Here is a 22,897-nt window from a genome sequence, read left to right on the forward strand (position 1 = left end):
ACAGAATGAACCATTGGCCGAAGCATATAAATGCAAAGGCTGGACAGAGTTGCAGAAAGCCAAGATGCGATTCAAGGTCGCAGTTTTTGTGCCGGAAGTGTGGCGTGTTCCTGCGCCTGAGTGCTTCAAGAGACTGCTTCTTAGAGTTCCATAAAAGGAAGCAGCAGAACGGACTCCAGTTATCCTTGAAGTGAATCCTGACAAGTTTTAGGCTTCCATAACAAAGACTAGAGAGTCAAGAAAGAGCCTAAATTCTAATCGCTGCGCGACCTACACAAGTGCTTGCCTTGAGGCGCCATGTACAGACGTGCGTACACGTCCAGAATTTATGTTAGGGTTAACAAACATGTTCTTGAACACTTTCTTGGTATTTGAGCACCTAATAAATCATCGTAATCGAGGAACGACAATTGTTTCTCCTTTGAACCATAATTCGCGTCTCACGGGGTTATCGTGACAAATCAGGACCCTGCCTGCTCCAGAAACCGAAGAGATAATCGGCTCTTCCTCTTTTTTTTTAGATGTGTTGATAAATCATCAATGGATTGTTATCACGATCGTTCTTCTAATTAAGTCAGTGTCGGTGTGCAAAGTCCCCGAGATTCCAACCACGCGCCTCCCAGCCCACAAACAAGACCGATGACAATAAGTTAGTAGCTTGCGATCACAGAAAAATCTTTTATACGCTTCGTGGGAGATATTTAATGAGTTCTTTAGAATCTGCCTCTCCTGCTTAAGGCTTCGCCGTTATTCTTGGATTTCTAGAAACAGGTTCATTTGGCGCATCGCCAAACCCGTTCCGCTTCCGTACTACTTGTAAGTTATCCCATGCAAGCAGGCTGAATCTCTAGAAGCGACTGAGGCCAACAACAGGAAAGACTGCAAAATAAACGGCGACTCTTTGGAACGCGGAGCTTGACGAATCGGATATTTCGAAACTGACCTCAAAATAAAAGAAAGTCAAAACAAGTGTATTTCATATTGACACAAGGTGGTTTCAAACTACGCGCCCAGGCTGATTTGTGCGCCCTCCCAATTGTTTGTGGCATACGTGCGAAAGAAGGTAAATGTGTGGCCGAGAGCGCGTGCCTGCTTAACCCAGGCCAGAACAGCTGCGCGCGACCCGCGCGGGACACAAGTAGAGGAAGAGAAGAAGAAGAGGTGTAGCTTGAGAGCTGGCAAGAGGACTCTTCTCCAGAGCTGCTCAGAGACTTCCGTTTTAGTCATCTCCTGCTTACTTCTCGGGCACAAGTTCGCCCAACTCGCTATAGTTCATTAAAGTGTGTTTTTTTTTAACTGTGCGTTACAAATTTGGTGGAGGTGCGGGGTAGCATGCCAAGCCCTTCTCGAGTGACCGAACGCAGTCCAGAACCACAGCGACTTGAACCCAACGAGCTGACGCCTGTTCATCAGCGCTGCAGTCGACGCCTACGTGGTGAGGCTCCTGAGTTTTCACGTTTGTCGGATTCTCTTAGACCCTTAGCGGCTGTGAACGGCGGTGCTACCGACATGACAGCTCAGCTCACACCAGCTAACATCGTAGTGAATCCCCCATTGACGCCGCAGCCTTTTCACGGCGACACCTTCGAAGACGCGGAGGATTGGCTAGAACAATTCGAGCGCGTTGCAAAGGCTAACGGATGGGAAGCGGATCGCAGACTGGGACGCGTTTACTTCGCGCTGGAGGATAACGCACGAACGTGGTTCGAAAACCACGAATCTGCCATGCCGTCATGGGATGACTTCCGACGGGAGCTGCTCGCCACTTACCCCAGTACAGATCGCAGAGAAAGAGCCGAGGCTGCTCTCCAAGCAAGAAGCCAGCGCAACAACGAGAGCGTGGCTATGTATGTGGAGGACATGTCTCGTCTCTTCCGCCGAGCGGACCCAAACATGAGTGAGGACAAGAAGCTGCGTCATTTAATGCGAGGGGTAAAACAGGAACTGTTTGCCGGACTTGTTCGCAGCCCGCCGCGCACCGTCACTGAGTTTTGTTCCGAGGCGGCTGCAATGGAAAGAACGCTACAACAGCGAGCAAGAATGTATAACCGAGAGATGAACATCGCCTCTTTGGACGCATTTCCAGCAGCCTTCGGAAACAGCATGGAGATGTTGCGTGAGCTGGTACGGTCTGTAGTACGAGAAGAGCTACAGAAACAGCGACTTGGCCAGAGCGCTCCAATGCTTTCATCACTGGCCGACGTGATACGCGAGGAGGTTCGACAGGCGGTCCAGGAGCCTCAGACAAACGCACATACAGAAGTGCCACTACAGCGTCAGCAGCCCAGTGTGTCCTACGCCGATGCCTTACTGCGAGGAACTCCCGGACGTGCAGATGTCGCAGCCACAACTCCGATACAGCACCCGATGTATCCAAGCACACTGCAGCCACAACCCGAGAGGAGACTCAGAAAGAGCGATATCTGGCGCACTCCCGATAGGATACCCCTTTGTTACCACTGTGGGGAAGCTGGCCACATCTACCGTATGTGCCAGTATCGCCAGGCAGGTCTTCGTGGTTTCCCTGTAAATGCACCTCGACCACGAAATGGCGAGCGCCCCTTCGAAATCGAGGAATACCTCTCGAGTCGTCAAAACTCACGTGGCTTTCAGCAACACCAACCTCGAGCAACGACGGCGGGGAGGTATCGGTCGCCGAGCCCCCGCCTTTCAGCAAGCTCTCCAAGACGCCGTTCACCAAGCCCGCGTCGGGAAAACTAGAGTCAGCGACCTGTGGAGGCAAGGCCGCTGTCGACGCTGACGCAGAAGAACCTCCATCGCTGACTCTGAACGACGACGACAGACTCAGAAACCGGTGCCGTGGTAGCGATGTTGCTTCAGATTTACGCGTGTTTATTGATGGCTACGAAGTCATTGCACTGGTAGATACAGGCGCTGATTATTCAGTAATGAGTAATGAGCTTTCTAAAATACTGAAGAAAGTGCTGACGCCTTGGAAGGGACCACAAGTTCGCACAGCAGGGGGGCACCTCATCGATCCGACGGGAATATGCACCGCAAGAATTGGTATACGGGGCTTCACATACGTCGCCAGCCTTATTGTGCTGCCCGAATGCTCAAGAGATTTGATTATCGGCATGGACTTCTTGCAAGCTAACGGCGCTGTAATCAACTTGCGAGAATCTTGCGTCTCATTCTCAACGAGGCACGCTATCGCAACTTTCGACACTGAAGAAGACGTTTATGACCTCTGTATTGCGGATGACGACGTCATGATACCGCCGAGATCTAGCATCTCTGTCGCAGTAACCAACAGAGCGTTCAGTGACTTCGAAGGATTTGCTGACAACAACACCGACCTGATGCTTCAAAAAGGAATCAGCATGGCACGAGACCTTGTTCAGCTGCGTAGCGGATGTACCAACGTTCTGCTTACTAACTTTGGAAATGAGATACAACACATCGCAAAGGGAACCGTCGTCGCCAGTCTGAATGATTTCGTCCAGGTTACGGAGCTGAACACTTCTGAAACCACGACATCTGGTTTACAAGACGTGGACTCTGTCCTGGCAGCTATCGACATCGGACCAGGACTACTGCCCCATCAAAAGGAAGAAATAGAGAGACTTATAAGGGAATTCGCCGCATGCTTCTCGATGTCATCCAAAGTTGGTCGTACACCTATCGCCAAACATCGCATTATTGTCGATGAGTCGGTGAGGCCTATATACCCAGCACCTCCACCAAATTTGTAACGCACAGTTAAAAAAAACACACTTTAATGAACTATAGCGAGTTGGATAGCACCTTTAGATGCTATGCTACCTGTTGATGAGGTGACAGAGAATGAATATGACGTCAGTGACTATATACAAAGAGCTGAAGAAGCAAGACAGCTGGCGCGACATCGTATTCACCAACAACAGAAAGCCGACACGCATCGATATAATCTGCGACGGAGAGACGTCCAGTGTGCACCGGGAGACAGAGTATGGGTGTGGATTCCCGTACGGGTACGTGGCCTATCCGAAAAGCTGCTACGCCGCTACTTTGGTCCATACAGAGTGCTCCGCCGTCTTGGCTCCGTGAATTACGAAGTTGTTCCGGAGGGACAGGAAATCTCATCCCGACGGCGGCATCGCACAGAAATTGTGCATGTCGTCAGAATGAAACCTTACTACGACAGGGAATGAACCATCGAGAACACCACACTGCTTGACGGCAACTGCAATCACCAAGAGGTGTTGTAAACGATCGCCTGGAAACCAGTTGCTAATCGGCATCGGGACGATGCACTCTCGAAAGGGGGGTAATGACACAAGGTGGTTTCAAACTACGCGCCCAGGCTGATTTGTGCGCCCTCCCAATTGTTTGTGGCATACGTGCGAAAGAAGGTAAATGTGTGGCCGAGAGCGCGTGCCTGCTTAACCCAGGCCAGAACAGCTGCGCGCGACCCGCGCGGGACACAAGTAGAGGAAGAGAAGAAGAAGAGGTGTAGCTTGAGAGCTGGCAAGAGGACTCTTCTCCAGAGCTGCTCAGAGACTTCCGTTTTAGTCATCTCCTGCTTACTTCTCGGGCACAAGTTCGCCCAACTCGCTATAGTTCATTAAAGTGTGTTTTTTTTAACTGTGCGTTACAATATCTTTGAAGAAAACGCTATACTGAATAAATATACATAAGTATGTCCGAGAGCACTAGGCTGTAGGTTGACTTCCTGTTAAAAAGAAGGTTCCCTCCAAACCCCGGGTATCAATTTCTCCAGAAAAACAAGTTAATACGTGCGGATAGTTTGCCATGACATCATCTTGCCCACCATCTTAGGGTGCCAGAATGTCGAAACTTTGCTTGAGCAAGAAAAAAAAAGTCGCAATGCGGCTGCTGCGTTTTGCGTCGAGTGATAATCTACTGAACAATCTTAATGAGAAACAACAGACAATCAAGCCGAGGAAAGTATAGTGAACGTTATTTGCGCTAATTATGATATAAATGTGAAGAAATTAAAGTGGGCAAAAAGTACAACTTGCAGCCGGCAGGAACCGAACCTGCCAGCTTCGAATAACGCCAGCGGCAAGTTGTCCTTTTGTGCACTTTAATTTCTTCACATTTATATCATGCTTACTAGAACTAACGTTCCCCATATTTTTCTTGGCCCTATTGTCTGTTGGTTCTCATTAATGTTGTGCCTAACCGAGAAAAGATAGCCCTTAAATTCCCGTTCTTTCGTTCAATCTGCCGAACAGTCACACGCGATGACAGTGTGTGCTGACCTCATCATGGTCGCCATCTTTGGGCACTACTACGGTGAGAAGCTATACCCGTGGCATGACGTCTTTCTGCACGTTCAGCTAAGCTAGAGACTGCACAGTGTCAGCTTGTTTATCAATGAAGCTAAGAGATCTTGTTGGGCAAAATGCTATCGCACTGTTTTCGCGCAGTACGCGACGCGGATGAGGTATCCCCCTAGATGCGAAGCCTGGGCCATGAATGAGACGGCGATGCAAACGGGACCCGATTACGCTATCGCGTTCCACTCCTGAAAGCGGGGCTCAAGCGTCCTCAAGGTTTTCACATACATATGTTGAAACTCGGCGATCGCCTCCACACTCTTCATATTTAACTAAGCCGTGCACAAAGTCACTTGAGGCATTGTACCGCGAAGCCATTAGAGTAGAATAGTCTTTTAGGCGTTACAAGAGCGAGCTATGATAAGTTGTCCACCACTCGTTCATTCAAAAGATCCTAATGGATTGTTTACTTACGACTTAGGCGTCTATAAATCTCTGCCGCGAACGCACTCATTTAGATAGTGTAACGCGCTCACTACTTTCAGAACAAAAAAATGCTGAATGAATACTGTTTTCGAAGCCTGTTGCATTCAGTACTTCAGAACTGCGTGCGCCTCCCAAAATAATTCCCACTTTATTCCGGTAATGTTGTTCTGAAGACAGCTCGATATCGCAGATAAAGGACCAGTTCTCTGTAGATACTAAAAAAAGTTTTCTATATATATATATATATATATATATATATATATATATATATATATATATATATATATATATATATATATATATATATATACATGTATAACGCTTCAACGCCGAAGAGTGAACTTTGGTTGCCGCACGGTTATAAGGTCTCCCGGTGTTCAATAGTGTCGAAGGGACCTTCTGCATTGCTCTTGTAGAGTACACCGTTAGCTGAAAGTTGAGCCAGTGAGAAAGTTGCTCGCAGAATTGGAATGGCCCATCGTGCCGCCTAACTTTTGAAGGCGCGCTTCGTTTTATTCGTCATGGATCGAAAACTGTGCATCCAGTCTTATCATATCGACCCCCCCCCCCCCCGGTCCTATTTTCGGGCCAAGGAGCGGTAACATATGCACGGCATTTGTGCATATGTCGAACAGTCAATTTAGGCTCCCTGGGCGAAAGCTAGATCCGTTGGAGGCAAAATTACTCTTCATCCCTGCCTTCTCTTTGAAAACTGGTTGCAGAACTGAAGAAATACTATCTTTTCATGGCATCCTGTCAGTGCCTACGGTTCTTATCGCTAGCATTCGAGCCACTGCGGCCGATAGCAACAGTCGGAAATAGTCACCCGGTACCTTTAGGGAACGGTAAGAAGCTCACAGGCTAAAACGTATGCATTGTGAGACACTCTTAATGTTCTTGAATTGTATGAAGTACTTTAACGTGCGCAGACTGACATATAAGTCACTTGATTTATTCGTGTTTCGGACATAGGTCACTTGATTCCCTTTTGGTTCACACCTAATTCTCTTGATTCCCTCTTGATTCACACTTAAGCCACTGAATTTATTCTAGATTCACACTTAACTGGCGTTAATTGACTCATTCCTAATTCATGCTTAAGTCTCTTGATTCACTCTTCATTCTCACCCAAATCACTTGACTAATACTTGGTTCACACTTTAGTGACTTGATTCTTGATTATTTCTTGATTAACACTCAAATAGCCTCACTTATTCTTTATTCCCAGTTGAATCGCTTCATTTATTCTTGATTTCCACTTGATTCACTTTTGATTCAACTGAATCACTTTATTCCACGTTGATTACATAATATACACACGGTACCCGCGCGTTTCCTTAACAGCCAATTCAGGCTACCCACTCGAAAGCGAGACGCTTTCGACGCATACTTACACTTATTTCCAGCCTTTTTGTTGAAAACTGTTTACCGACTGCTGAAACACTGTCTTCGTTGGTGCTCGTGTCAGCGCGTACGGTTCTTTTCGCTAACATCCGAGCCACTGCCGCCCATAGCAACAGTCGGAAATAGTCACCGGGTGCCTTTAAACGAACGGTAGAAAAAAACGCCAGGCCTGCGCGGAAAGCGCAGCACAGTCACAGCGAAAGCTGGAAGAGCGGCATTTCTAGAGCCCGTTATAAACTCTCTTGTGGCTACTATTAAAAGTACATTAGCAACGTATACCCACTAGGCCACAAATCATAATTTTTGGGAAGTTGGGAAGCACCCACCACGACACTATTCGTTATTCTGCGGAGAAGCGTGGTACCATCTGTGAGGCATTATGTGCACTTTGTAATTACGGTGGTTGATGACGATGAAGAATTATGGCTGAGCCCTTTGTAGTGGGTTGGAAGCTTTAAACGTCCGACTAGTTACGTAATTCATATTGTGTGACGCCCGGTCGTTATTTAACTGTCCCACCACGCTTTATAACACACGTTAACCGAAGAAACGGAGAGCGAGAGAGAGAAGGAATTAACTTTATGTAGAGCCTGAGGAAATGGATCATGAGAGCCTTATGGGCTTCCTTGGCAACCAATAGAAGTGCACTTGCCAGGAACCCACTACGCTATAAATCATCATAATTTTTGTGAAGTAGGGAAGCAGCCACTATGCAATTTTTCGTCATTCTGCTGAGAACCGTGGTACTCGCTAAACACCTGTAAGGCATTATGTGCACTTTGTTGATGCTGTGGCTGATGACGATGAAGAATTATCGTATAGGCCTTTGTAATGGGTTGGAAGCACTCAACAACCACTCGTTGCGCAATTTGCATTGTGTTACGCCCGCTTACAGAATTCGCGTTTGTGTGACGCCTGGTTGTTATTTTACTCTTCTACCACAGTACATTACATATGTTAATGTGGTTCCTTCCCGAGATGAAGCCTGTATAGGGTCTTTTTGCAACTCAATTTCAAGCACTGGCATGGCCCTGAGGTAGAACACTGGACTCCCACGCAGAGGGGCCAGGTTCGAACCTCGTTCCATACTGGAATTTTTTTCTTATTTCCTTTTTTTTATTTCGTGCGATAGTGGTTACGGACACCGGCGGCGGCGGCGGACAACTACGGAGAAACGGAGAGCGAGAGAGAGAAGGAATTAACTTTATGTAGAGCCACTCTTAGTTGTCTTGAAACATTTTAATGAACGTTGATTCAGACTTGATTATACTTGATTCACACTTACGTCACTTGGTTATATTTGATTTACACTTAAGTTCCTTGATTCCCTCTTGATTCACACCTAAGTCACTTGATTCGTACTTGATTCACGCTTGCGTCACTTAAGTCGCTTTATTGTACAATGATTCGCGCTTGATTAACTTACGTCAAATGCTTAAAATCCCCTAAGCTGACAAAAGTTGAGACAGTAAGTAGGTAGGGACTTGTCGCAAAAGCAAGTATGGGGCGCGACGAGAGACAAAAGAGAGCAAAAAACAGACCATCTTTTTTTAAGTAGTTACTGCCTTTAGCGTCAAAACACTATTTTGGAAAATGATATCCGCCTCGTGCATCGGTATGGTGGCGCCACCGCTCGGCTAAGGCGGTTGTACCCTCTCCCAACCCCCCATAGGATCCCATGCATTTTGAATGAAGTTCGCGATTTCGTTGCGCAAAAACAAACTAGCGCCATCTCTCGACAATACGCCACACCGACGACGCAACACTTCCTCTTGCTTCCACCGATACGCGATGCTCCTAGGTGCCCCTCTCTCCACTTTCTTTTATTTCTTTCGGTGGCCCTGAGAGCGCGCGCTGTGCACTGTGCTGTAGCGCACCCGACAAGACCGGCTGGGCTCGTCGCTTTCGTCGCGTCTTCCTTGAACGTTGCAACGTTAATATTGTGTTAAAGGAGTGGTGACACAAAAATTCGGACACAATTTGACTGTTGAATCACACTAATGGGTGCATATAGATGCCATCTGTGCAATATCAGCCACAAATACAGCCTAAAAGGTATTTTAATTTAGTTTTGAAGTTCGTGAAAGTGCCGGATCGGAAATAGAAGCAAAAGACGATGAGGTCACCGAGTGGATACCACGTGCGTCACGAGTTCTGGCCGGGTTACCGGAGGCGTGTACGAGACCGACAAAGCTGGTAGCGACACCTGATGATGCGTAGCCTAACCAGAGACCTACAATATAACATCGCAGCGACTTACCCGCTTACTGAATCTATGTAAAGCATTTGCAGTGAGATAATTAGCAACTCACAGAATTCTCATTGCTTTTTTTCCCGACAAGAACTACAACGCGACGGAAAAAATCGAAAAAAAAAAGATTATTGTAGTTGGACAAAACGCCACAAGATGTCGCTACGGGCTCCGTAGTTGTACGCAGTTGCTGATGCTGGGGTGCAATTGCGGAACGATGCTATTCCCGATTCCAATGCCATATTCTATGCTATTCTTATCATCCACCACTCGCGGCTGGCTGATCGCGTTGATAACGCGGACGGACCGTCGTTCTGACCAATGGCCAAGCGCGAAAAGCACGAAAAGCATTGGAATAAAAAATAGAATCGTTCCGCGATAGCACCCCTGCTGCAGCCGTCAACACCTCCGGTAACCAGGTACCCGCAAACGATAGGAAGTCTACAGACGAACTAAAGCTCTCTGCTGCCGGGATCATATTGCGTAGTGGACAGATAACTGCTTCGACCCTCCAACGTGCGTACGTGGGATTCGTATGCCTTGAGAACGCGGCGTTGCCCGATATAAATACGAGTCAGTAAAGCGTACATCACGTCATTTGCCTGTTACGCATAAACACCGTTACAGAGTGCCAATGTTGTGATTTCAATGCTTCCTTCGTCACTTCTCATCCTGCTACTTTACGAATGATCTGAGCGAAAATGTTTCAGCACGTCTAATGCTGCGGCTACTCCAAGCCTGGCGGAAAACGTCGCCTCAGTTGGACAACGACTACAAGAACAAAATCGCAGCTACCGGCGAGATTCGCAAAGTGAATCGAGCTTTTCTTACTGATTTTTACACTCCTGCCAGCTCTTTCGTCCATCGCCGCACTAGATAAGCAACGTAGTTTGACAATCGAGGAAACAAGCACTCGCAACGCTCAACACAGCAAACGAAACAGCAGTACGGACAACATAGCAGAAGCTGGCCAGTGACGTCACTGGTTCTTGTGGTCTTGTTTACCAAGTAGACCATCTACGTCACGGGGCTACCGAGTGCTCTTCGAAATCGAAACTGCCTCCGGTCGTAACATACGAGCATATAATTAAACATTCGTCTCGCGCTGGGGCAAATGAGTTTCGTTGCCGCTATTATCGAGTCAGTAGCCATTGATTAAGAGCAAAAAACAGAGGTTCACAAATTTTCTGTCACCACTCCTTTAAGGCGGTGGCCACACGTCGGACGATGAGCCCTGATTTCGTTCAGCTGCCATCTCATCAACGGCAATGTTTCAGAAGCCTCAGTTGTGTACTTTTTTCCGTTGGTTGCGGGACAAGATGGCCTCCTGCAAGACCGCGTTTTTCCAAGCCAGCTGTGTGCGTAGTTCTCGGCGTCGTAGCAGTTTGATGACGCGAGGACGTCAACTGGTGCTACGTCGTGGGAACCGCTGAAGTGACTGCAAGCTTGACGACATTGTGCCAGAATATTCTAGCGTACTGCACGATTGTGCTACACTTAAAATACCGCGCTTGGCCTCGAGCGTCAACCTGGTACGCCTGTGTGCAACAAGCGTCTTGTTATCGTTGTTGCGTCGGTTAATATTGAATTGCGATTGGAATACCATTTTTGCAAAGGTAAGTGAAGCTGTAAGTAGTTGTCCTGCTATATGCTGGCTACTCCACGAACATTACTTCTAGAATCGCATTTTATTTTGAGCTGCACGTACCAAAGGAGAATCTAGCATACGAGATACATTGCACGCGTGCGCATTTCCTATATAAATCTGAGTAATGCCACGCGTGCGCATTTCCTATATAAGTCTGAGTAATGTCATGCTCAATTTAAAGCGCATGTGTTGGAGGATTGTGGCTTCAATGGTGAAAGTGATTAGATATTCCGAAATATGTGATTGCAATGCAGTTAGAACTTTCTCATATGTTAATACGGTCTGTGAACAAAAAAAAAAAAAAAACTCTGTGTGAATGTTTGTTGCTCATTTGCTACAGTACTTTCACGCATTTATATGCAGCTGTGTGACGGCTGTTAAAACGTTGAGCAAGTTAGATTTTGGTTTTCTTGGCCTAGTTGAGTGCTACGAGTGTTGGGCGAAGATAAAATCGCGTGTCTTTTGTGCGTTTCTTAAGCAGGCATACAGCCGTAATAGTCATTGTTGTTGGAGTGTTTGGGGTGTTCAATAAAACAAGAATGCTGTTTTGTACTGCAACAATTTTTATTTCATCTGTGTTAACAGATCACGCAAACAACTTGGACACATGCACGTAAGAAACGTACGCAGTGCATCGCGCGCACGCATAAAAAACGGGCCTGTCATTTTAAAACAAATAATATAGAACAATGGATGTAACAGACGGCATGGTTGTCTAGTGGAGCAGCGTCGGCAGTACAAATATCAAACCAGAATGAAACATGAATAGAAAAACGGAGAGTAACATGCGCTTTGCCCACGGCTTCTATGAGCCGCGCATATCCACCTATCACCACCGTCCGCCGTTGGTGGCGCCACCAGTACCACTGAAAGCAGCAGCGCACGAGGCGGATAGTGTAGAGCTGAAGCAAATGCACACAAAAAAGAACACAAGAAGACAAGGCAGGCATTTCTTGCGTTTCTTCTTCTGTGAATGTGCTTCAGCGCTACGACATATCACTTATCAAACCCAAACATGCCCAGCAACACGTCCTTCTGCGATCTTCTAGTTTAATCTGCGTTTTCGGGGCCTTACCATTCTATGCGGGGTCCGTGTTTGCACTCCTTATATTCTTCTATCATACGTCGCATGAATCTCCTTCGAAGTTTGTCGGGTGGCCTTTATCTGTTCTTAATTCAGTTATGCTACGCGTGTCATTGGAACAAAGCTTTTGAAAAACTGCATCGTCGACACAAAGTGAGGCAGCAAGGCTAGTGCGAAACTTGGTCAAATATCGGGGACTCTTCCAGTTTAGAAATCTGCAAGGGCTTTTATTTCGAACACAGCTTTTTTCCCTCTTATTAGATTCAGTGTTAACACAAAAAATTGCGTAGGCCACACGTAGGCCGAAATTGCGTAGGTATAAACACTCATGTATCCAGCGGGTACAGACAGAATCGGTGAAGTAAATGTCCACGTCCTCAGTACTGAAGTTCACCACTCCACTATTCTCGATCTCTCTCTCACTCTCTCTATGGCCGACCGTAGTGCTACGCATTATCTATCTATCTATCTATCTATCTATCTATCTATCTATCTATCTATCTATCTATCTATCTATCTATCTATCTATCTATCTATCTATCTATCTATCTATCTATCTATCTATCTATCTATCTATCTATCTATCTATCTATCTATCTATCTATCTATCTATCTATCTATCTATCTATCTAACCGGCCCACCCTTTACACGGTTGTAGGCTAGCATATGGGATTCTTCTCTAAAAACAATAATTGTTGCGTTTACCGTCGCTAAACCACGATGTTATGATGAGAGACGCCGTAGTGGAGGACTCCGTAAAGTTTGACCATCTGGGGTTCTTTAACGTGCACCTAAATCTAAGTACACGGGCCTCTAGCATTATCGCGTCCATTGAAAATGCGGCAGCCGTGGCCGGGATTCGATCCCGTCACCAGCGGCTCAGCAGTCGAGCACCTTAACCACTAGACCACCGTGGCGGTGGTTCTTCTCTATGTTCAACCTCCCCGCCTTCCACCGTTCCTGTCTCCCTCCATTGCTAAAAGAAATGTTCTTTTTTTGTTATGGATGAAGCAATTCGCAAACTCATCTTGATCAATAAGTTCCCAAGACGAAAAAACTAAGAAACAGAGCATACACGGACAGTTGCAAGCATACACGAACGCAATAAACTTCACACTTTGCGCGATGTCTGGCTGAGCGAACCATCATTAGGCCGCTTACAGAACAGCGACGCTTGCCCGACAAGTGGCTCGGGCAGTCACTTCTGAAACCGGAATTTCGAAGTTCGCGTGGGCGATCCACCGCTACACGTCGCACCTCGCGACATTGACATTATCTAAGGTGAGTTGAAGATGACCCCCTACTTCTCAGACGTCACCACGGCGGCTGAACCCACGAGATGGTGCACCTAGAATGATGACGTCATAGTCACCATTGCCCTTTGGCCGTGGTTGTTGCAGCATACTACCATTCGGCGGCTGTTCGCGAGTCCGTGCCCGCGGCCAACGCATGGAAGCCTCAAAAAAGTGCTTGCCACCATACGACGATAATAAAGACGACGACGACAATGACGGCAACGAAAGAATGCGACCAGACGATTCAGGCAGAGCGGAAGTGCGTCACAGTTCCGTGAACCGTTTAATGCGCTAAGTAAGGGTTTAGTTGCACCCGGCGGCTTGTCGTTCTCGGAGCTCTCAAAACCAAAACGGAGACTGGCCGATAATGAATAGACTGCAAATAATTATCTATCGCCCGCTGCAGCAGGCGATGTGCCATGTTATGATTAATCGGTCCCAGCAACATTATGCAGCAAAGAGACGGCAGGCAAATGTTTCCATGTCACTACCTCTTTAGCACGAGTTGTCGAAGACAAGTTATGGCTTTGAACTGGTTTCCCTCATCTCGAACTGGTGTTCCTCAACTTCAACCGTAACGTTCCTTTCAAGCCACCATAGTCAGCAGTCGTCCCATGATCGAAGTGTAGACCGCACTTTGTTAAACATTGTTTCGCTTTCCCAGAGGAGGACACATATATTCATATATTCATATATCTTTATACGGACCGTCTGCTAGCAAAATGCTTCGATGCGTTGCCTTTACCTTCACATGTTGACTTTTTTTAAAGACGATAGTCTTTCTTGGGGAACTTAAACGCAGAAAGTTTGGTCTGTCTGTCTTTCTGTTTGTCTGTCTGCCACCCGATCCAGCGACCCGGCCAAAGTTGAACCACTTGCTTGCCGCCCAACCATCTTGAACTGGTACGGCTGTTCTTACATGGCAACGTTGTCGATGAAAAGGTAAATATTACGCATCTCTGAGACGCAACATCACTAGGTAATTATTAGGTGGTGTGTTCGTTTAATAGAAAATGCATAGATACGTAATTATAAAGACCCTAGTTTCTTAAGCTGCGCTGAAAATGCCATGCGATGCGCGCCGACGAACGCCCACGGAGGAAGGAAACCCTATACACAAGCTCGTGTTTCCCGACGTATTGCCAGATGGAGTCCATATCTCACGCAGCGCGTCCTCTATCGTCTTTATATGGTATTTGCAGCGGAGCACGCAGATACGCGGCCAATTTTTTTAGTGTTTCTGCAGTTTTCGAGAGCGAAACATTCCAGAGCGTGCTTCTTTTTCTTCTAGCAATTAAGAGATCTCCAGGTTCTTCTGTATTACAACTTTTCTCGTGTCACAAAGCTGCATGTGACTCTAACTTCAACCCAGTTTCTCAAGAAGTGACGATGATTACCGTTTCTCCCATTTCTCGTTACGTTGCAGTGTTTTAGGAGTTGCTCACGAATCAAAGGATCTTCGCGGTAGCGACGAGTTTTGCATAATGTAACATGACGCCATAAGGGACGTCACAACATGACGTCATTTCAGGACATAGTCGCTTGGTCAAAGGTGGGCCGATAACGGAGGCAGTGAAAAACCGCGTAATGATCAGAAAGCTTTCCGAGGCGAGGGGGAGAGGAGGTGTGCACTACATCCCCCGAGAAGAAAAAGAATCGAAGATGCATTTCGCCTTCCTGTCGTCTTACACGAAGGGTCTCAAACACGCGGCCCGCGGACCTTTCGCTAGCGACCCGACCCGCACATGATTTTCTTCATCCCATTTTTTAAGTATAATCATGAGCTACACCGACGCGACAGGATTATAGCATTTTTTTTGTGACCCATCCCATGTGGTGACCTTGTGTTAAAGCATGTCCTTGGAACAAAGACGGCATATTTCAGAATCTCCGTCCAGATTTCAGTCATTCTAGAGATCAGTGTCAATACCGTATTTACTCGAATCTAAGCCGATGTTGTTTTCGAAAAAACGATATGCGACAGTGGAGGGGGGGGGGGGTCGGCTTAGATTCCAGTACAATAAATTGGTTTTTGTTTTCTTTTCTGGCCTTGCGAATTTCGGGGGTCAGCTTAAAATCAGGGCCGGCCTAGATTCGAGTAAATACGGTATGTGTCTCGAAGCCTAACGTGAAATTCCCTTCAGATATGATCCATGTATGAGATATGGGAAAGGCCTTAATTCTGACGTATTTGTTTATTATTTCAAAAATCCTATTTATTTTGAAAAGGAGGTTCATTTGGTGTCTGAATTCCAGACCTCCTTCTTTATGTTATCACTGTCTAATATTTGTACTAATTACAATAAAATTGTTCCTGATTTTGATTCTGATTCAAATGTCAATTTCGTTCAAACTCCTAACCCCCTACCCCCTCCAGCATTCAACACTGCCCCGGTGCATCGGGCGATAAATTTCAAACGGGAATTTTACCCTAGTTTTTCATTTAGTTTTTTTATATAAAAGGCATGCGTCACGACTGAAATTTTAGTGAGCGTTCATTGCAGTTAATTCTTTGGAGCGTTGCTACATTGTATACCTCGAAAGCAGGCACAGAATTGATGTAGCCGCAAGGGTGGCTCTGGTGAACTGGAAGTCGGAGCCACTGCGTGTGGGCTTTGGCTCCATATGAACGGTGCAGGGCCCGGGGCACAGCGTATGATGATCAGTTCTGTAAAATGCGTGGTGACGGCTTAGAGCTCTCCCATAGTAGAGTGCACAGTACTTCAGATCTGCAAACATTTTAGATGCGAGGTAGCTTATGGCGGTTCAATCCGGTGGTGGTGTGCGGCGTGACTACCCTTACTGCGCATGCGCAAACCCTCTCCACTTAACGCCTGCCGAGATCGCGGAGCAGGGGCAGGCTCGACGCGCCGAAGCGCAACGTAAGCGTCGGCAAGCGGACCCCGAGCTCCGGGCTAGGGAAGCCCAGCGCAAACGGCAACGTCCGCGGGAAACTGCTACGGATGAAACGCGGGCTCGACATGCCGAGACGCAACGGCAGCGTCGGCAGGCAAACCCCGCCGTACGCAACGCAGATGTCGAAGCCAAGCGTCAGCGTCGGCAAGAAAACGTCGCTGTACGCAACGCCGACTTCGAAGCCAAGCGTCAGCGTCGAGTACGCCCCGCTAGACAACTTCAACGCCCGGGCTTCGACGGTGCCGACGCCCGGTTCCAGCGCGAATTCCTAGACCGAAGCTTCGGGCACAGCTGCAACGTGTGCGACCGACTTTGGTTCAATAACAATCTGACCGAGGTCGGTAGCATGCGCAACGAACGCCAACGGAACGCGACCGTGCAAGTGCTCCGGCTTCGCATTGCCTCATGGTCCCCTTTAGCGCGAGATGGTGTAAGTTTTTGTAAACGCGCCTATTAAGAAGACCGCTAGCTATAGACGGTTTCAATAATGTGAGAATAGCTTCAAGCGTTGTAGCCAAGAAACTTCCAGTCACTTCATCCATCAGTCTCTAACATCGAAGTGGAAAGCGTGTGTTTATGTTGTGTAAGAGTAAGGAAAGCCTCTTTTTATGCTTTCAGATAAAAGGAAGGCGCTTAAAATTCAAATTCAAGAGTACTTCTTATACTGTTGTGTAGAGCATAGAAGAATACTTATTCGAAATATTTGGCGAAACACAGGAGGAAGAGTGTTGAAATTCGCCACAGCTTTTCTTCCCCGTTAATGCTAGTGTTCTACGTCGGTGGACAAAACCAGAAGCCGTCTAGGGTATGTATTTGTAAACATTGAAGCCGTCTTTATGAGCGAATGTTGTTAAGGGCTCCTAAGCCACGTCCGATAATTTTTTACACTTCAAATAAACGCGAGCATTGAGTTCAGAATGCCGTCAAGATCAAAAATGCCAAACGCGACAGCGCTACCAGCCGCTGGCGTGCCACAAATTCCAAGAAACAATTCCTTCTATTCTCCGAGCCTTTCGGTGGTCCCCAGCGTTGGCCATTACGTCAACATTCGCGTCTGGTCGTGTCATCCGCAAAAAGAACCTCTTTGTCTGCTCGCAGGTACGCACGCTCGCTGCGCTTCCTCCTCAAACGGTGAGGAGGAAAACATGGCCAGGAGGAGAGACGAGCCGATGAACTGAGCATAGCAAAGGAAAGAGCAAAACGAGCGAGGGCTTCTTTTGGGTCATCGAGCGCGTGTAACTCCGCTGTTACGGCCCCATTTTAACACGAAAGTGTTTTATGCCGGGGTCCACCAACTACATCCGTCACGGATATGACGTTAATAAAATGGACGCCAACGGGTGAGAAAGAAAAAAAAACAAGAAAAAGATACCCCGCTGGGAATCGAACCCACGACGTTGCGGCCGCGACGGCAAGCGCCCGTCGCCCTACTGACTAAGCTAACTCGTGAGATGCTAGACACGGCGCGAACGCGCCTTATATCTTTCACACATTCTCTTTCGCGGCGGGCGGAGCGGGGCGGTGCCGCCGTCTGTGAGATGTGAAAAGAAGTAGTGCTCACGATCGACACTTACTAGCGCTTACTCCGAGATTGCACGCGATATCGGAGGTCATGGTTAAAGCGTCTCGATACCGTCGATACCAGAGAGGTAGACTGGCCGCGCTGGCGTCACCGAGGCACCCTTGACGCAGTTACGTTCTTTGCCTTTGGCTTCGTGTTAGGGTGCGTCGGCTCATCGGAGTAGTGCAGCTTCCACGTGCACCAACGGGATTTCTCCGCCGCCGACTGCTTCAAATGCGAGAGCACCGACTAACAAAACTGCTGCAATATGCGTTGCAGAAAGGACGCGATTTCGACGGGCGAATGTCGTGCCTTGGTGGAGCGAGAGCAGCGCCTGTGAGACAGAGGCCAGCGGGACACACGCGTTTGCGGCTCAGGCTACGAACCTCTACCTCCCGTGTTGCTGAAGCGCAGTGTGTTTAGTGTATGCATGAGCACAGGCGTCGGCTACCCATTACTAGAAAGCGCACACCGTGCCGTTTCTCTCCTTAATTGACGACGCTTTGAAGAAGTGCATACCGGGTACCAGTGTTGATTATGAGCCTGTTGATATCATCCTTAGGGGGGATTCACGATTCGCTGTGTCCAAATATATGTTCACACCGTCAGCTACCACAACGGTTTAATCATGATCATGGGCGTTAGTCGTCGCGATAGAGACATGCTGTCAACATGGGTGCATCCACGTCAAACGGTGCTATAGCTGCCAAACACGAATAGACATTGTACAAGCTATCATATATCACTACACAATAAGCACTACTTCTGTGAAGACACGTTTCACTTTCGTGTTATACCGATTCCTATGACGGAGGGATCAGCCATGTTTTTTTTTGAAAAATTCTCGCGGCTATATGTTTGTTGAAGACTCGTGCACAGATGCAACACCACAACTTAATTTCGACCTCTGGGTGGTTTAGGAACCACAAATGTTACCAAGCTCCACGTAACGCCTTATGTACACGAAATGACACCGTAGGATTAGAAGAAAAAATTAAAACTTGAAGTTAACATAAAGAAATCAGTGTACGTTAAAGTGCATTAAGAGTGGGTCAACGTACATTAAACTAAATTTAGTGAATGTATTGCAATTGAAACTGAATTTAAGTTGAATAAAGTGTGATATACCAATTAACGAAGCGCGAGAGCTTAGGCTTTCGACTGAGCTATCCTTAGTGTGAACCAAAGGGACGGTCAGTTTATTTCTTCGTTTGTGTCGCATATACGAAAGATGATTATAAATGACGCATTTGAATTAGTAACTCTAAGGACGTTGAAAAACATGAATGTACATGCAAAGGAAATTGTGAGTGACGACAACATTAATGAGGGTTAGCGAAGGAATGTTAAGTAAGGGTAACCTACAAGCTAGTATGTGGAGAAATAAACGAAGCATAACCGCCAAGTTGTCTTAGCGTCTTTAACAATGTCTTTTGGCAAAAAAGCTGTGATATCGTTGTGCGTGGGGTTCTGTGTGCGTAAAACTGTAAAACTGTAACCTATCTCAAAAATTTAAAAGAAAAGTTCCATTGTTGAAAGCTTGCGTTTGCGTCCATTCTTCGTTTCCTCTTGCGTCTTCTCTTTCGTGCAGCGCCATGCTTAAGGCCTCTTTATGCAGACCAACTTGGCCACAGATAATGCTAACTGTAGTGCTTCATTATTTCTTTTTCTCTTTCATATTTAGCTTTCAAAGCATCAAATGAAATACGGCTGCCCCGACAACTATCTTTTGAGTATAGTCGTAGTTCAAGTAGAAAGCCGATTAACCCGAGTTTTCCCAAACAAAAATTATTGCAGGTGTCCTTGATGTCCCGTTGCGTACCTCGCACGTCGACTTTCGCGTTCCCAGATGGGCTAACTATTCGTCACGTTTCCCAAGCGGATCTCAAACTCCGCATAGAAAGACGCGCGTGGTTTACATCTGCTCCGCCATGTGCTGCAAAGATCGCAGCTGACAAAAAGAACACCGTCCTCAATTTCAACCGAATCATTCAATTACCTTTCACTTTCTATCTTTACACTTACTTGGCTCTTAGCTCAAGTAAACATACGCTCAGATGTCATATTAATCCAACATAACTGTTTACTTCAACCAGAGCCATCGATTTCGCACCAGTATTATTTTTCATGTGACTTTCTTCCAAATATTTGGAAAACAAGAAGTTCTCGAACGGAAGTACTTGAAATATAAACAAGAGTGTCACTCGTTGCTCGTACCATAAAAAAAAAAAAACATCGGCACAAAAAAGGGCAGTCTGAGTGGTGAGTCATCATATCGCTGAAAAGTGCACTTTTGCTTCTCCGAGGAGAAAGAGAAGACAATCAAAAATACGTATTCGAACTGGAAATGATTACATGAAGACGTCTGCTACCTCCAGGTACATGACAAATAACGAGGACGGCCGTGAAGTGAACCCGGATGGATGTCTCGTGGTTTATTGATTACTGCAGTGCCGCGATCCTCGGACGACGCCCTAACCATCACTATCGAGCGGCAAGGAAATCTAGTTAGTCTCTGAACGCGCTGGGGTCAGCAGTGTTGACGAAGCAATACGACGTCGATATTGCTGTATACTCTCATGGAATATTGCGGACGTTCCCATGGCATCCTGGTTAGATGGGATGTCATCGCAACCACTGTCTTCAGTAGAGACAGAGAAAGGGTCTATCTTCGTTGATTTCCCGAGGAAGCCTTTCGTGCAGGACTTTGGTGTATAGTGATTATTCTATTGGGTTAGCGCAGTGGCTGCTTGCAGCCACTGCGGCAGCGATGAAACGATAGACCACGTTCTTTGTCTGTGTCCTCGCTACAGCTCGCACAGACCGCCGCTAGCTGCTGTGCTGGACCGCTTTGACGACAGATCCCTGTCGGAATAGTCAGTGCTACAATGCCGACCCGAACTGTCTTCACACCGAAACTCAATTAGGGCCTTACTGAACTTTTCGCGCGTCAGTGGCCTATTGAATAGACGACAGTACTTCCGCTATACTCCTTCCTTTTATTTATTTGTGTTTTTTTATCGCTCGACCGCTTTTCTTCCCGCTTTCCTTTCCATCTTTCTTTCCCTTTCTCCCTTCCCTTAGTGCAGGGTAGCAAACCGGATGCTAGAATTCAGGTTGACATCCCTGCCTTTCTCTCATTTTCTTATATATAATATATATATATATCTCACACACTTCTGGTGCAGTCGTGCGCTTTTTTCTTTTTCTGCGATCACACCTACAAAGCCATCGATACTTGCGAGGCAGTGTAAACTTCGCTTGGATATTTATTTGGGTTTATATATCAAATTTTTTAGCGATTCGTCTTACGTGACAGTCGAAGGGGTCCTCAGTTTGAGTAGACAGTGAAATTTCGCGCGTTCTTAAACGCTCAGCCAGATTGAAGAATTAAAGGGGCCATGACGCAGTCGCCCAAAGATTTGTGGTTTTCAGCGAAAACTAGAAGTAGAGGGTCTATTATGCCTATACGGATTTCAAAAGTGGGCCGTAGAAGACTATTTCAGTGCAGAACAAAACCTAGAAGTCGCCCGCTGTAAATCCCGCCCACCGCCGGCGACCGCCATTTTGCTATGGCGCGTGTGACGTCACGTGCTGCACGGAACGGAGCCGTCGTGTTCTACCAAAGTTTCAGCCGCTCCAAATCGTTCAATTTCAGTGCCAAGCTGATGAAAGCTAAAATATCTCGATATCACGTGCAGCTGACCACGGAACAATATCGTTCGCCGCAATGCAGATTCTTGCACAGCCTAGCTGCTTGTTACGTCACGGCTCACGAGTGCACCAGTGTTGCCTGACTCTCGGGCCGCTCGCGTTTCTATCAAAATATTCAATTATAAGTTAAGCGCTCGACCAAATGCGCTAAAATTTTGCCAGCCTATTTGTGAATGCACAAGGATTAATCCACATATCACAGATTATGATGGAAAACTGGGTGTCATGGCCCCTTTAAGTATCCTGCACTTGCACTGTTGTGCACAATCTTGAAATCTGGTTACCAGTCTTCTTCGCTCTTTTTTTTATAAAAATATTAATACACAAGATTAAAAGATCTAACTGTGAAGCCAGGTGTATTCTCAGCCCATTAGCAGTTTGCTTTTGTTTTAATACTTCCACAAACAGAAAGGTAACATCACAGCGCGTGACCAGAGAAACATAGGATGCTTTCGCGCGCTAGATAGGTGCCCACTTGGGCAGACGTAATTGGCTTCTAATGCAATGACAAAACAACTTCCTCGTTCTGTTTGCCAAATTTAACACTTTACAACACCTTGATGCCCTTGCGCAACACTCTAATAAATGGCGATCAAAAGGAAAATCCGTCTGGGGCTGCCTGTACATGTTGGTTCATTTCCGCAGCATTGCTTCGAAAAACGCGCCACAGTATGCGACCATCTGTGCTCATTACGTTCAAGTATACCCAAAACATGTGCGTGTTGTGATACCGGTAAATTCTGACGGTATAAACACATTTCTCAACCTGGTAGAGCGCGGGGAAGTTTCCTACACTCTGCTACGCATCCTCCCAATTGCGTAGATTTCAAAACAGACATTGTTATCTGGAAATAGTTTGTCCCGGGCGACGGATCGTTGCTATCTTCCGCAAATGCAACAACGTGTACACGGGGTTTGTTCTCAGAAATGGAAATGGGCCATGCACGCTGCTATAGCCGACTTATTCCTTCTCATAGTGAAGACTGCTACCTTTCTGGTAGTGGCGACGAACGCGAGAGTAAGTCCATTTGAATTCGACATATTTGCAGCGTGTTTTCAGGTTGTATGCCCAAATTTTCTTATTGGAGCTCTCCATATTCGCGCGCTAATGTGTCGCTTCGTCACAGGTGCACCCTTAGGGTTCTGCTTCTACATTTCTAAATTTTGGGCATGCCGCTAAAACACTGAGCGCGGTGTTGTTGTTCTATTACACGTTCTACCGTGCCCTTAGTTTCGAGCGTTCCCGCCTCTCGTGCCTTCACGCTTCTCTTCCTCTTCGTTGCTTGATCGA

The sequence above is a fragment of the Rhipicephalus sanguineus genome, chromosome 7, assembly GCF_013339695.2.
Source record: "Rhipicephalus sanguineus isolate Rsan-2018 chromosome 7, BIME_Rsan_1.4, whole genome shotgun sequence".
NCBI classification, from domain to species: Eukaryota; Metazoa; Arthropoda; class Arachnida; order Ixodida; family Ixodidae; genus Rhipicephalus; species Rhipicephalus sanguineus.